This window comes from Delphinapterus leucas, chromosome 1 (genome assembly GCF_059928025.1).
Source record: "Delphinapterus leucas isolate spDelLeu-1000000601 "Yukka" chromosome 1, BTC_Dleu_Yukka2, whole genome shotgun sequence".
Taxonomy (NCBI): domain Eukaryota; kingdom Metazoa; phylum Chordata; class Mammalia; order Artiodactyla; family Monodontidae; genus Delphinapterus; species Delphinapterus leucas.
In genome coordinates, this window is record NC_143129.1 from 146,686,977 (window position 1) to 146,703,922 (window position 16,946).

Sequence of the window (16,946 nt, forward strand, 5' to 3'; positions counted from 1 at the left end):
AGAATCAGTGCTCCTTGGAGAAGTGATTGATTCCAGGGCTGGAAAAATACAAGATGAGCCTGGAGCATCTTGTGGTGCTAGGATAGAGACATGTCAAAAAGACACAGAAGCCAACCAAAAGAGTTCCCAATGGCCAAAACTTGAATAATTTGAGCAACAAAATAAATAATCATAGTTTAGATTATAACCCAAAGAATGAAAAAAAATCACTAAGTCCTTACTGATATAAATAAATGATTGAATAAATAAACAAATGAGGGAGAAGGAAAAAGTCTCCCTTACAGAAGAATTTCGGTAAATAAAAGTAGAAGGAATTAGGGAATTAGAAAATCACATTAGAACATCAAAGTATTAACTGCATCAAGCAAGGTCCACTAATAAATACTGTAATTAGTGGGTTAAAATTTAAGATGAAACAAGGTATCTGCGTAGCTTCAAATTATATCTCCCCAAATATTTTTTTAGAAAAGGAAAAATAGTAAGTTTACAACGGAGAAACCTGGCAGCCCCATGTTAACCAAGTGATCAAGATAAATATCACAAGTAATAGGATGTATCACTATTGTGTATGCCTGATTGGATGCATTGAAAAGGGCACATAGCTTTTGTGATACTCTTCTCCAAAATCCATAGCCTTAATTGAATCATGAGAAAACCTTAGACAAACCCAAATTGAGGAACATTCTACCAAGATAAGTACTCTTCATAATTCTCAAAGTCATGATAGAAGAGGAGAGACTAAGGAACTGTTACAGATTGAAGGAGACTAAGGAGACACGATGATAACTAAATGCCTGTAGGGTCCTAGATTGGATTCTAGAATAGAAAAAGGACATTAGTGGAAAACCTGATAAAGTCTGAATAAAGACTTTAGTTTAATTAATAGCATGGCATTTATGTTAATTTCTTAGTTTTGATAATGATACCATGATTGTGTAATATGTTAATATTATGGAAATTTGGGTATATTATTTTGTATAATTTTTTGTATATTTGAAATATTTCATTAAAAATGGAATATATAGTTCAATGCCAAAATGAAGGCCTTACCCTCTTCCCTTGCACTGAACAATAGCCAAAACTTGAGCTACCCTCCCCTTGCTCCTGCCTTTGATTTAAGGGCAGAAATGTGAGTTGGGGGCAGATCGTAAAGGACCTTTAATGCTTGCACTTTATCCTGGAGTAATGAGAAGCCGTTAAAAGGTTTTCAGCAGGAGAGAGATGTGGTCACATGTGTTTTACGAATACAACTCTGATGTGATACACACGTTAACAAATTAAAGAATAAAAACCATATGATCATCTCAATAGATGCAGAAAAAACTTTTGACAAAATTCAACAACGATTTATGATAAAAACTCTCCAGGAAGTGGGCATAGAGGGAATATACCTCAACATAATAAAGGCCATATATGACAAACCCACAGCTAACATCATACTCAATGCTGAAAAGCTGAAAGCATTTCCTCTAAGATCAGGAACAAGACAAGGATGCCCACTCATGCCACTTTTATTCAATATCATATTGGAAGTCCTAGCCACCACAATCAGACGATAAAAAGAATACAAAATAAAAAAGGAATAAAAGGAATCCAAATTGGAAAAGAAGAATTAAAATTGTCACTGTTTGCAGACGACACGATACTATACAGAGAAAATCCTAAAGATGCCACCAGAAAACTACTAGAGCTCATCAATGAACTCAGTAAAGTTGCAGGATACAAAATTAATATACAGAAATCTGTTTCATTTCTATACACTAACAGTGAACTATCAGAAAAAGAAATTAAGGAAACAATCCCATTTACCATCGCATCAAAAAGAATAAGAGGGGCTTCCCTGGTGGCGCAGTGGTTGAGAGTCCGCCTGCCGATGCAGGGGACACGGGTTCGTGCCCTGGTCCAGGAGGATCCCACATGCTGGGGAGCGACAGGGCCTGTGAGCCGTGGCTGCTGAGCCTGCGCGTCTGGAGCCTGTGCTACGCAACGGGAGAGGCCACAACAGTGAGAGGCCCGAGTACTGCAAAAAAAAAAAAAAAAAGAATAAGATACCTAGAAATAAACCTACCTAAGGAGGTAGGAGATGTGTACTCAGAAAACTGTAAGACACTGATGAAAGAAATTGAAGGTTATATAAACAGATGGAAAGATATACTGTGTTCTTGGATTGGAAAAATGAATATTGTTAAAATGGCCATACTACACAAGGCAATTTACAGATTAAATGCAATCCCTATAAAATACCAATAGCAGAGACTTCCCTGGTGGTCCAGTGGTAAAGAATACACCTTACAATGTAGGGGACATGGGTTCGATCCCTGGTGAGGGAACTAAGATCCCACATGCCGCGGGGCAACTAAGCCCGTGTGCCACAACTACTGAGCTTGCGAGTTTCAACTAGAGCGCGCGGGCCACAAACTACAGAGCCCATGTGCTCTGGAGCCTGCATGCCACAACTAGAGGAGAGAAAAACCCGCATGGCACAACTAGAGAGAAGCCCACGCACCACAACAAGAGCCTGCATGCCACAATGAAAGATCCCGCATGCCTCAACGAAGATCCTGCATGCCGCAACTAAGACCCAATGCAGCCAAAAATAAATAAAATAAAAAAATAAATAATAAATCTTTTAAAAAATACCAATAGCATTTTTACAGAACTAGAACAAATAATTTAAAAATTTGTATGGAAACACAAAAGACCCTGAATAGCCAAAAACAATCTTGAGCAAGAAGAACAGAGCTGGAGGAATTATGGTCCCTAACTTCAGACTATACCACAAAGCTACGGTAATCAAAACAGTATGGTACTGGCACAAGACAGACATATGGATCAATGGAACAGAATAGAGAACCCAGAAATAAATCCACGCACTTATGATCAATTCATCTATGACAAAGGAGGCAAGAATATGCAATGGAGAAAAGAAAGTCTCTTCAATACGTAGTTCTGGGAAAATTGGACAGCTACATGTAAAAGAATGAAATAAGAACATTCTCTAACACCATACACAAAAATAAACTTAAAATGGAGTAAAGACCTAAATGTAAGACTGGAAACCATAAAACTTCTAGAGGAAAATATAGGCAGAACACTCTGACACAGATTGTAGCAATATTTTTTTGGATTGGTCTCCTAAAGCAAAGGAAATAAAAGCAAAAATAAACAAATGGGATCTAATTAAACTTAAAGCCTTTTGCACAGTAAAGGAAACCATAAACAAAATGAAAGACAAGCTACTGAAGGACAGAAAATATTTGCAAATGATATAACCAATAAGGGGTTAATATCCAAAATATATAAACAGCTCATACAACTCAATATCAAAAAAACCCCAACCTGATTAAAAAATGGGCAGAAGACCTGAACAGACATGTCTCCAAAAAGGACATGCAGATGGCCAATAAGAACATGAAAGGGTGCTCAACATCGCTAATCATCAGGGAAATACAAAACAAAACCACAATGCGATATCACCTCACACCTGTTAGAATGGCCATCATTAAAAAGAACACAAATAACAAATGTTGGAGAGGTTGTGGAGAAAAAGGAACACTCAAACACTGTTGGTGGGAATGTAAATTGGTGCAGCCACTATGGAAAACAGTCTGGAGATTTCTCCAAAAACTGAAAATAGAACTACCATATGACCCAGCAATTCCACTCCTGAAAGAAACAAAAACAGTCCAAAAACAATCCAAAAAACCCAGAAACACTAATTCTAAAGGGTACACGCAGGGACTTCCCTGGTGGTCCAGCAGTTAAGACTCCCAATGCAGGGGGCCCAGGTTCGATCCCTGGTCAGGGAATTAGACTTCGCACGCCTCAACTAAAAGAAAAAAAGATTTTGCATGCCACAAATAAAGATCCCGCACGCGGCAACGAAGATCCCGTGTGCTGCAACTAAGACCTGGCACAACCAGATAAATAAATAAATAAATAAGAGTTAGCTGGATGTATTGTCAAATATATGTGCTATTTTCCTTGTAGTAAAGTTTTCATACTTAAAAATCATATATATTATTTTATAGCTCAATTTCAACTTAAGATATATGATTAGTGATTTTAAAATGTACCAAACAGTTAGATAATGTTAATATTAGACTCTATGAATTGATAAATTCAAATGTGAAACCTGTACTCATTTCTACATGAGAATACATATGCAAATTATTCATTAAATAACTTCTAAAATGGACTTGCTAAAAAAAAAAAGAGCTGGATGATGAGCTGGGGATATGAACAGGAAGAGACAGTTGGAATGGCATTGGCACTTGGAAAGCCCCACAGGCTTTAGGAGCCAAATGTTATTCAGGAAACTAAAAAGTGCATATTGACTGGAGCATATAGTATGGGACGTGAGACAAAGCTGAGAGACTGCTGGAGGTCAGCTCATTTAAGACTTTATGGTCATGTTGGAGTACTCATAGATCCTCTCGCTGGGACTGGTTTTGTTCTGGGTACCAGGGATATACAGAATTGAACCAGACTTTAAAGTACTTTAACCCCAGGCCTTAAATAGCTCATTAGGTGGGGTAGAACCACTCTGACAATGGCTGTGCAGCACGACAAATATGATGATAGAGGTAAGAAGAGATTTTCATGGGAATTCACAGAAGAAGTACTTAAAGAATAAAATTATTTCATCATATTGCCTTTTGAGTTATTGCATATTGCCTCCAAACTCATATTAGATTAGATTAGATTAGATTAATCAGTTGTAGGATTAAGTTTAGATTAATGTTCTTTTTAGACACACAGAAAAATGGTTTAGCCACTTAGGCAACCAAGCAATTTCTAGTATAGTTCTTGCTTATGACCTCTTTCTTTCCTTTTCATAAACTCTCACTTACCCTTTAAGACTGCTGAACTGTCCCCTTCCCACTTTACTCCAGATAGAGTTAGAAATCTTCCCCTCTGTGTCCCTATTATAGCATTTATCATAATACACTATTTTTATTTTCTGTATCCCCACAAGACCTTTTTCCCCCCACCAACTAGACTTCTTAAGCATAGAGATTTCATCATGCTCATCCTTCAGTCAAGTCATTCAACAAATATTTATCAAGCACCTACTATGTGATGGTCATCAAGTTAGGTGCTGCAGATTCAGTGATAACCCAGATAAGATTCAGTCCTTGCTCTCACAGAGCTTATAGTCTAGTGCAGAAGGCAAACAAGTAAATGGGCAAGAACAGTAAGTATGACAAATACTATGATAAGGAAAGTGTAAAGTGCCATGGGAGCCCAGAGCAGGGGCACATAACTTACTCAAGGGGGATAATGTAAGGCTTGCAGAAAGAAGAAATTTAAGCTGAGAACTGAAGGATAAGCATGAGTTAGCGGGGCAAACCTGCAGTGGAGGTTCCAGAGCTGAGCAAGAGCACAACACATTAAAGAAACTGAAAGAAGTTCACAGAGCAGTGGAGTTTGGGGGGAGGTTGTAGCGATTGGGTGGAGGGGTGATGGGAGAAAGAGGGGAGCCATTACAGATCAGTGTTTAACATGGTGGTGTACACATAGAAAGCACTATGTAAATATTTGTTGGATGAATGGCTCATTTACCTGAGGAAGTGAGACCTTTGGGAAAGCCAAGTTTGTGTGCAGTTGTTTATTCTCTTGTTCTCTGGAAGGCATTTGTATTGGGTTGGTTAAAAGCCTGGTTTCTGACACCAACTACTTAGATTTGAATCCTGGCTTTGACAATTAGTAGCTGAGGTGACCTAGACAAATTACATAAATGCTTTTGTGTCATTTACCTTATCTTTAAGTTAGAGACGATAATAATATTACATAGGATTGTTGTCAAGATTAAAGGTTAAGTTAATATATGTAAAGCATTAGAACAGAGCCTAGAACTAAGCACTGTGTGTTCGATATTATTATTCCTACATTCATCAAAACATTTATTGAGGGACAAAGTACTGTGACAGCTGTGAAAATAAGATGTGGCTCCAGCCATGGAGGAGGACCATAAAGTCTGGTGAGGGAGAAGATTCATAAATAAGTAATTACAACACTACATGATCAAGCAGGGTGACAGCAGTAAGTGCTACAGAATTAAAGAAGAGGGAGTGACTCATTTTCTCTGAAGAAGCCAAGGGAGAATACAGAGGGAAGAATGCATTTAAGCTGGGTGAAGAAGAATGAACAGTTTGCCAGCAAAGAAAGGCAATAGAGCTTATCAGGCCAAGGAAGCACCATGTTGCAAAGGTTTAGTAGCATGCAAGCCTAAGGCATGTTTAGCAAATGGCAAGGGACTCTAGAAATCTTTTATGTTCCAGGGTCTATGTTAGGCATTTTTAAAAATTTATTTCTTTTACTTTTCATAAGAACTGTTACATGTACCCACTCTACTTGATACTTATATAGTACTTACTGTTGCAGTCACCTTGTATATATTAACTCAATCCTTATGACAACTGTATGAAATAGGTACTATTATTATTCCCACTTTGCAGATGAGGAAATTGAGGCAAAAAAGGTGAAGTACCTTATTCAAAGTCATACAGCTAGGAGATGGCAGCGCCAAAATTCAAACCTGCAGTTTGACTCCAGAATCTGTGGTCTTAATCACTACTAACTTATTCTTCACCCCCAACTCCCACCCACTAGTTGTTGATTTTGATCTGCTATAGTTATGGAAACTAGATATCCAAACTTGTTGGAACTGCATGTAAAGAAAGAGTTGAAAGTCACTTCTGGGAGAAAAGTGCATGAACTCTCCAGCATGTGCAGACTGCACAAGACTGTACATAAAAATGCTTGAACATAACTCCTTCCCGTCTCTGACTCTCACATTTGCTTTAGGCAGCAAATGTGGGTTGGGGGTAGGGTGGATATTTATTGGATTACACAGGATGTCTCAAGCCACACATGTTTCTCTGGGGGTCCATTTTAAACTTGAATCCTCCAACCAGCAAGTTGCTCTCTCTGGAAACAAAAAACGTTTAAAATACTCCCTTCACTGTAGGGGAGGGCAAAAGTGGGCAGAAAATGCAACACAGACAAGACATGTGATAAAAAGTTAGGATTTTATCTAGAGCTAGGCAGAGCCATACTAATTCACAAAGAGTAACATTTCAGGGGACAATCAGGGATAAGAAGAGAGAGTTTTGCAGGCTTATTAGAGGAAGCAAACTCCCACAGAACTATGATCGATTAAGACTATACCTAAAGTGAACCTTGAGAAAATACATCCATGGAGATTTAGATTAAGGGCTCCAGGCAGAAGAGAATTTACAGAAATGGCATAGTGCAAAAAGTAAAGTCCAAATTGGACCTGAGGAATTCATATTGGTTAAGAGCTTTCCCTAAGTTTTTTAGAAAGAAAGAACTGAAAGTTTAAACCAGAACCTAATAAACCACCTTTGAAGATCTTTATACAGATTTACGTGTAAGTCAATGGGTGGTAAACTGTACATTCTCATTTCAGAGCGTGGGCTCAGTCTTTCTCAGTGAACCCTTTTGTGACTTTCATAAAATCTCCAGTTAAAGAATCACTCTATGTATGACCTATAGATAGCAATCTGGAAGGCTAGACCTAACTCGATATGTAGTCAAAATTCTGTTTTCCAGAGTGGACGAAAAGAGGAGAACGCTTCTTTTTTAGTCTGAGTGTAATATATAGAACACAAACTTCCTGACAACTCTGAGGATGTTCAGAGTTCTTCTTGCGTGTGAAACTGCTTGAGAGCTGGATTCTGGATAGGTGGAATTTATAGCAACATTATGTCCCAGATTTTTGAGGACAGCTCAGATTTCAAACATTGTAACTATAAGTAGGCTTATAAACCTGTGCTCTTGTGTATCCTAATTTGGATAGAGAGGAAAACATGGGCATAATATAAATGATCTTTTCTTGGACTTTATGGTAAGGAAGGAAGTCATGTTTGGGTTAGAGGGGTAACAGTGCTCTTCTAATAGTATTCCTTGGTAACAGGGTTACGAAAGCTGTCTTATGTGTGAAAAATGCTGGGAGAAACTCCTGCAAAATTGAGGATGTGTGTGCCATTTGGAGAGAATAGAAAAGTCTGGGGGAGAGAAGTCTGAGGACAAAACAGAGAGAGGCGGCTCCTAGTGAAGGTCAGCTGTGTCCCTGTTGAAGAGGAGGAAAGGGTTGAAAGTTTGAGAAAACTGGGAGAGGGAGAAGGAGAAGATAGCATTAAAAGAGAAGCTTAGAGAGAAACTTAAAAGACTCAGGAGAGTGAAAGTGAGGAGAGAGGAGGAAAAGAAGAAAGACTAGGGAGAACAAGAGGAGAAAAGGGAATGAGAATGTGCAGAGGAGATCTACAGCAAGTAAGCCTTCATGGGTCAGAGAGACAAAGGGGAACCTTGAGGTTTCTCTCAAGGTTGTAGAAGTCTGGAGGGCCCCTGGAGGAGTGTTGGGAGAGATCTAAGGCAGGGCAAGGATTCTGGAACTGGACCAAGGGCTGTCTAAACAAGAAAAATCAGAGCTGCATATAAGATGAACTGGTGATCCCTCCAAGGATCCCTTTGACAGGCTACGCTCCAAAGCGGTACGTGATCTTGGGTCATATTCTCTGGGGAACTTTGGCGACACAGCAAGATTTTCCATTGATGTTGTCTAACCTTAAGGAAATCTCTCTCTAAAATATTGTTGTCTTGCAAGGTGGGGGTACTTAGCTATTTAGAAGGTGTGTTTCTCAGGCTCTCAGAGACATCAAAGTAAGTGAAGTGTGGCAAGTCTCCCCTCTCCCCAAATCTGGCATGTCTATGTTTCCAGTCAGTATTTTTTTTTGAAGGAAAATATATCTGTAGATACTATAGCCTTTGCTCAGAGATTCTGAGAAGCCTATCATTTTTAAAGCTTGAAAATATTTGGTTGGTTTTCTCTCCCATATAATAGTGGAAGTGGAATTTAGGACAAACCTCTTAAATCAATTTGGCAGTATACATCAGGAATCTTTAAAAATTTCACACTACTTGATATAGAAGTGCCACATCTGAGAATTTTCTCTGACGAAATAATCTTATAGTGCTTTATACATTTATGCAAAAAGCATTATTTAGAATAGAAAAAAATTAGGAGTAACTTAAATGCCTAACAATATGGGACCGGTTAAACAAACTCTGGCACCTTCTCTTATATAATATTTTGCAGTTGCTAAAACTGTATTTACAAAGAATTCTTAATGATGGGGAGAAATACTTATGATAAAATATTAAGTAAAAATATATTATGTGCAAAGTGTGATCTCAACTATGCTAAAATGCATTTAAAAAAAAAAAGACTGAAAGGAAATATGCCAAAAAGTTGTTTAGATTGATTGTCTTAAGACAGTGGGGTATGGTCTATTGTTATTGTTATTTTCTTCTTTATGTTTTCCTAAATTTTCCAGATTTTCTGCAAAGGGCATGTAATTCTATTATAATCAGAAAAAATAAAAATTTAGTTTTAAAAGTTTAAGAAAACAGGGGACTAAATATTTACAAACATAAGTCACTTAGTCAAAAATAATTTTACAAAAGATTTAGAAGTTGTAAAAAAATGTTAAAGGAAATAAAGCAAAATTGTTAAAAAGAATAAAATGAAACTTTTATTTAAAAATATTAATTTAAAATTTTTTTATTAAAAATAAAACTTAAAATGCAAGTGGTTATGAAAACTATATAACAACATGAGAAATGCATATGATTTAAGGTTAAATGAAAATGAGACAAAATCATCAAGATTACAACTATCCAGTCCAACACTGTAAGCAACTACATTCAGCTCACAATGTGCAGTAGGCACCCAGTAAAAGGGACTTCTGTATACACACTGCCCTCCTACAGCGGCTAGCACCTGAACCTTTCCACCCTTTGCACTCTTGCCCTTTGCCTCCTCATTTTATTGGGTTTTTTTTATACATCTTTATTGGAGTATAATTGCTTTACAATGGTGTGTTAGTTTCTGCTTTATAACAAAGTGAATCAGTTATACATATACATATGTTCCCATATCTCTTCCCTCTTGCATCTCCCTCCCTCCCACCCTCCCTATCCCACCCCTCTAGGTGGTCACAAAGCACCTAGTTGATCTCCCTGTGCTATGCAGCTGCTTCCCACTAGCTAGTTTGGTAGTGTCTATATGTCCATGCCACTCTCTCACTTTGTCACAGCTTACCCTTCCCCCTCCCCATATCCTCAAGTCCGTTCTCTAGTAGGTCTGTGTCTCATTTTAGACGCATATTTCTGATTTGGTTTTCTTTTAGATTCTGCCTTGCTCCTGCCAAAATATGTTCAGAGACTACTTTTAGTTATGCTTCTCCATATCTGACCTAGTCCCTGGTACTCTGCTATCAGCATAGGCCAGCTACCTTATCCTGAAGAGTGAACTGTTTTTTTTAAAAAAAAGGAGAAAGACTGGTAGGAAGTCCAGTATACCAAAATACTAATAGTACTGTAGTAGGATTATCCATAGTTTATGCCACTTTTCTTTAGGTTTGAGATTTTTGCAATGTGGTTATGTTAGGTTTATTATTTAAAGTTTGAATTAAAGTCACTTGCCAAGTACTTTCACAGGTAATTATTGAATTCCCCTCCCTTTCGTGATTTACAAGGATGGATATAAAATTGATAAACCTTTAGCTAAGAAGATACTGGGTCTGAGATCCTAGCTGGGTCAGAGAAACTGTTCTTCACCTTTTTCTCTCCAAAGTAGACTCTGCACAGCCAAAACAGAGATATGGGATTATCTAAAACTTTAGATACTCTCCAACAGCTGTAGGAACAAGTCAAAACTCTTTAATATGGCTCCCGAAACCCTTCACAATCTATTGCCATTCCACTTCTCCAACTTTTATATCCCAGTAATCTGCTAACCTTTTTCTTTCTTCCTTACCCTATGCTATATCAGACTACTTGCCATTCCTTAAACACATATTAACTTTTTTCACTTTTTTAAATTGATATATAAGATTCATATAGCAAGAAGCACAAAACTTAAGTGCACAACTCAGTGGTTGTTCACAGATGTATACATGCGTGACCACCACCCAGATCAAGCTCTAGAAAATTTCTAATACTCTAAAACACTCCCCTGTACCACTTTCCAGTCTGTATCTACATCCCCACCCAGAGATTACAACTATTCTGTCTTCCATCAACAAAAATTAATTTTCTGTTCTTGAATTTAAAAAAATGGAAACACACCATATACATTCCTTAAAACACACAGTATATCTTAATGTTTCCTCTGAGAATAGGAATGTTGAATATCTGTCATGTGCTAGTGTTCTCCCATTCAGCATCCGTGGCAGAAATTACTAATTCATCATTCCTTCTTATTGCGCCTAGATTGAGTTTTAGGCTCCTTTACTAAACTGCATACCAGCAGTCACTACTGGTTGTTCAGAGTTGGCACTAGTGAAACCTCCCTGGATAAGAATAACCTCTTCTACATGAGAGCTTTTATCTCTGCCATTCACAACACAGTTAATAAGTCGTTTAAGTCTCGTTATCCTATCACTGTAACATCTCTCTGGTCTGTCCTTTTTTCTATTCCTACTGCTTCTGCTTATTTCAAGCTTTCATAATCCCTCACCTGATTTTCTACAATATCCCCTTACTGTTTTCCCTGCCTTCAGTTTTGGCTCCTCTATTCTTATCTACCCACTGCTAATTAATTTTTTTAACATTGAAATACGACTACATCATTCTCCTGGTTGAAACCCTTTAAGGACTACCTTTCAGGTTAAGGCTAGGGGCTTAGCATGGTATTGCAGGCCTCATGATCTGTCCCTGCCCATCTCTCCAGTATCATCTCTTGCACCCTGCCCTCCAGTATTCCAGCTTCTTGCAGATTCCTGAAACATGTCCTGCCCTTTTCCTTCTCTACATCTTGAATGCTCCTCCTCTCCTTTAGATGGCTGTTTCACTCACCCTTCAAGGATATTTCAAGAATATTTATTATCCAAACTTTTGTTGATCATTCTTTCCTAACAAAAGATTATTCTCTCCCAGACAAAATTAGTTATCCCTTATTTGCGTTCTCATACATAAACTTATGGCAATTATCATGTTCTATCAGTACCTGTTTACATTTCTGAGAGCCCCTTGAGGGAAAAGAGCTTTGCAGCTCCAGAACTCATCAGAGTGCATGTCATTTTTTTTTTAACAATTTTTTAATGTTCTGGTAAAATACACAAAACATAAAATGTACTACCTTTACCTTTTTTTTTTTTTTTTTTTTTGAGGTACGCGGACCTCTCACTGTTGTGGCCTCTCCCGTTGTGGAGCACAGGCTCCGGACGCGCAGGCTCAGCGGCCATGGCTCACGGGCCCAGCCGCTCCGCGGCATGTGGGATCCTCCCGGACCGGGGCATGAACCCACGTCCCCTGCATCGGCAGGCAGACTCTCAACCACTGCGCCACCAGGGAAGCCCTATCTTTACCATTTTAAGTGTACAGTTCAGTAGCATTAAATACATTCATATTGTTGTGCAACCATCACCACCATTCATCTCCAGAACTTTTTTCATCTTGCAAAATTGAAACGCTATACTTATTAAACAGTAATTCCTCATTCTCCCCTCTCCCCAGTCCCTGGCAACCACCATTCTACTTTCTATGATTTTGTCTATTCTAAGTACGTTATGTAAGTAGAATCACACAGTATTTGTCTTTTTGTGACTGGCTTATTTCACTTAGCACAGTGTCATTAAGGTTCATCCATGTTGTAGCATATGTAGAATTTCCCTTTTTTTTTTTAAATTGGAGTATAATTTAAAAGTACAATATTGGAGGACAATATTGTGTTAGTTTCTGCTCTACAATGAAGTGAATCAGCTATATGTATACATATATCCCCTCCCTCTTGGACCTCCTGTCCCCCCTCCCACCATCCCACCCATCTAGGTCATCATAGAGTACCGAGCTGAACTTCCTGTGCTTTATAGGACGTTCCCGCTAGCTATATATTTTATGCATGGTAGTGTATATATGACAATCCTAATCTCCCAGTTTGTCCCACCCTTCCCTTCCCCCCCATGTCCACATGTACGTTCTCTACGTCTATGCCTCTATTCTTGCCCTGCAAATAGGTTCATCTGTACCATTTTTCTAGATTCCACATATACGCCTTAATATATGATATTTGTTTTTCTCTTTCTGGCTTATTTCACTCTGTATGACAGACTCTAGGTCCATTCAAATCTCTACAAATGGCCCAATTTCATTCCTTTTTATGGCTGAGTAATTATCCATTCATCTGTCGATGGACATTTAGGTTGTTTCCATGTCCTGGCTATTGTAAATAGAGCTGCAGTGAACATTGGGGTACATGACTCTTTGAATTATGGTTTTCTCAGGGTATATGCCCAGTAGTGGGATGGCTGGGTCATATGGTAGTTCTATTTTTAGTTTTTTAAGGAACCTCCATACTGTTCTCCACAGTCGGTGTATCAATTTACATTCCCACCAACAGTGTAAGAGGGTTCCCTTTTCTCCACACCTTCTCCAGCATTTATTGTTTCTAGATTTTTTGATGACGGCCATTCTGACTGGTGTGAGGTGATACCTCATTGTAGTTGTGATTTGCATTTCTCTAATGATTAGTGATGCCGAGCATCTTTTCATGTGCCTCTTGGCCATCTGTATGTCTTCTTTTTTTGTGTGTGTGTGTTCACTTACTTTAATAACAATACATTTACCATGTTATCACCATGGAATGTAAATTCGGGTTAGACAAGAGAATCTCACAAGTACAACAAAGCATTCTGTAGTATACCAAAGTTTGTATAATGTCTGACCAATCCAGCTTGCTCATAAATCACTTCCATTACAGGCAATTTATTTAGTTTAACATTTATGATTCTTTCAGAGAAAATAAACAGACTGCACACATTTAAAAAGTATTTTTCATTTACCTTTGCATTAGCACTTAAAATACACACTTCTATTTCAAAATGCCATTTAAAAATTATTCTAAGATAACAGCAGCAAACTATAATTCTGCAATTACAAAACAGCTAAACGGGGATCTACAGTTAAGTTATTCTCATGTTTACAACTATGATTCTGAAACAGATACTACTTCAAAGCAACTGTTACCAGCTCTTTAGGTTTGGTTTAAAAACACACACATAGTTGCTGGGAGGTTTATAATGTTGTATTCCGTGCACTGTTCTGAAAGGGTTCTTCAAGAGCCAACCAGACCTTAAAAACAGTACTCAGTCCACAAGGCAGTGAGAAAGAGTTAAATTAACTGGGGTAAATAGGATTCCTACATTACATCAAAAGCATATGATATTCTGCAGCAACTGGGAGCATTTTCAGGTTTGACATGTTGTCCTCTTTACAACTAATTTTATCAGAAGAGTTTAAGAAGGTGGACAGTGTACCACTATCAAGTGCATTTAAAAGTGACATGTTTTTGTGCTAATCTGACTCCCCTGAAAGACCTAGCTAGTGAACTAGTCACTAGGCAAATCAAGCCTGCAAGAAAGGAAGCCAATATTCAAATTATCATGTTATTGTCCGACCCACAGAATTTATTTTCAACATAAACATATAACCTCAATATGAGATGTCTAACTAAAGCAAGCACCACCAAGACCAAGACAGCATCTCCTCTTCTAAGGTTTAGGTTCTGCCCAGAATTCTTGATACATGGAATAGCCCATACCAAGAGTCATTGCTCCCACAACAAAGCCTTGGGCTGCCACGTGCATGTGGATCAGGTGAACAGACATTTTAGTATTGCCCCTGCTCTTCAATTTATATAATCCATATGCAAAGATTGCTGCAAAACCTGCCATTCCAATGGGGACAAATGGTGCCTCTCTAGCTTTTTGGATAAGTTTAGATCCCTGATCTTCATCGTATGAAGAAAGAGAAACATCTGTGTCACTTGACATAGTGATTGAAGAATCTTCAGACAACGGCACGACATCACAGTCTCCTACTGGCTTCTCGGTATGTCTTCTTTGGTGAAATGTCTATTTAGGTCTTCTGCCCATTTTTGGATTGGGTTGTTTTTTTGATATTGAGCTGCGTGAGCTGTTTGTATATTTTGGAGATTAATCCTTTGTCTGTTGCTTCGTTTGCAAATATTTTCTCTCATTCTGAGGGTTGTCTTTTCATCTTGTTTATCGTTTTCTTTGCTGTGCAAAAGCTTTTAAGTTTAATTAGGTCCCATTTGTTTATTTTTGTTTTTATTTTCATTACTCTAGGGGGTTGGTCAAAAAAGATCTTGCTGTGGTTTATGTCAAAGAGTGTTTTTCCTACTTTTTCCTCTAAGAGTTTTATAGTGTCTGGTCTTACATTTAGGTCTTTAATCCATTTTGAGTTTATTTTTGTGTATGGTGTTAGGAAATGTTCTAATTTCATTCTTTTACATGTGGCTATCCAGTATTCCCAGCACCACTTATTGAAGAGGCAGTCTTTTCTCCATTGTATGTTCTTGCCTCCTTTGTCATAAATTAGGTGAACATATGTGTGCAGGTTTATCTCTGGGCTTTCTATCCTGTACCATTAATCTATATTTCTGGTTTTGTTCCAGTACCATACTGTTTTGATTACTGTAGCTTTGTAGTATAGTTTGAAGTCAGGGAGGTTGATTCCTCCAGCTCCGTTTTTCTTTCTCAAGATTGCTTTGGCTATTTGGGGTTGTTGGTGTTTCCATACAAATTGTAAAAGCTTTTGTTCTAATTCTGTGAAGAATGCCATTGGTAATTTGATAGGGATTGCATTAAATCTGTAGATTGCTTTGCATAGTATAGTCATTGTCTCAATATTGATTCTTCCAATCCAAGAACATGGTATATTTCTCCATCTGTTTATGTCATCTTTGATTTCTTTCATCAGTGTTTTACAGTTTTCTGAGTATATGTCATTTCCTCTTTAGGTAGGTTTATTCCTAGGTATGCATTTCCTTTCTTTTTAAGGCTGAATAATATTCCATTACATGTATATACCACATTTGCTTATCCATTCATCTGTCAATGAATACTTGGGTTGCTTTCACTTTTTAGCTATTGTGAATAATGCTGCTATGAATATGGGTGTAAAATACCTCTTTGGTACCCAGTTTTCAAGTCTTTGGAGTATATGCCCAGAAGTGTAATTGCTGAATTATATGGTAATTCTTTTTTGTTTGTTTGTTTTAAAAGAAGGAGTCAGTGTTTCTAGAATTTTTGTTTTTGGTTGTGCTGGTCTTAGCTGTGGAAGGTGGGATCCCTAGTTGCAGCTTGCCAACTCCATAGTTGCAGCATGCATGTGGGATCTAGTTCCCTGACCAGGGATTGAACCTGGGCCCCCTGCATCGCGAGCATGGAGTCTTTTTATTTTTTTTTAAATTAATTATTTTTGGCTGCATTGGTTCCTCGTTGCTGCATGTGGGCTTTCTCTAGTTGTGGCAAGTGGGAGCTACTCTTTGTTGCAAAGTGCGGGCTTCTCATTGCAGTGGCTTCTCTTGTTGTGGAGCATGGGCTCTAGGCACGCAGGCTTCAGTAGCTGTGGCATACGGGCTTAGTAGTTGTGGCTCACGGGCTCTAGAGCACAGCCTCAGTAGTTGTGGCACATGGGCTTAGTTGCTCCATGGCATGTGGGATCTTCCCAGACCAGGGCTTGAACCCATGTCTCCTGCATTGGCAGGCGGAGTCTTAACCACTGCACTACCAGGGAAGTTCCTATATGGTAATTCTATTTTTAAGTTTTTGAGGAAACACTATACTGTTTTCCACAGCAGCTATATCTTTTTACATTCCAACCATCAGTGTACAGCATTCTAATTTCTCTACATACTCACCAACACTTGTTAGTTTCTAGTTTTTTTGTTTTTTGTTTTATGATAGTAGCCATCCTAATGGGTGTGAGATACAATGGTATCTCATTATAGGTTTGATTTGCATTTCCCTAATGATTGGCAATGTTGAACATCTTTTCATGTGCATACCGGTCATTTGTAAATCTTCTTCAGAGAAATGTGTATTCAGGTCCTT

General features: G+C 38.1%; 1 pseudogene; it reads right to left on the reverse strand.

Annotated features, from left to right (window-relative positions):
* Positions 1-13,848: 13,848 nt before the first annotated feature.
* Positions 13,849-14,876, reverse strand: LOC111175427 (HIG1 domain family member 1A, mitochondrial pseudogene; annotated as a pseudogene).
* Between the last annotated feature and the right edge of the window lie 2,070 nt (positions 14,877-16,946).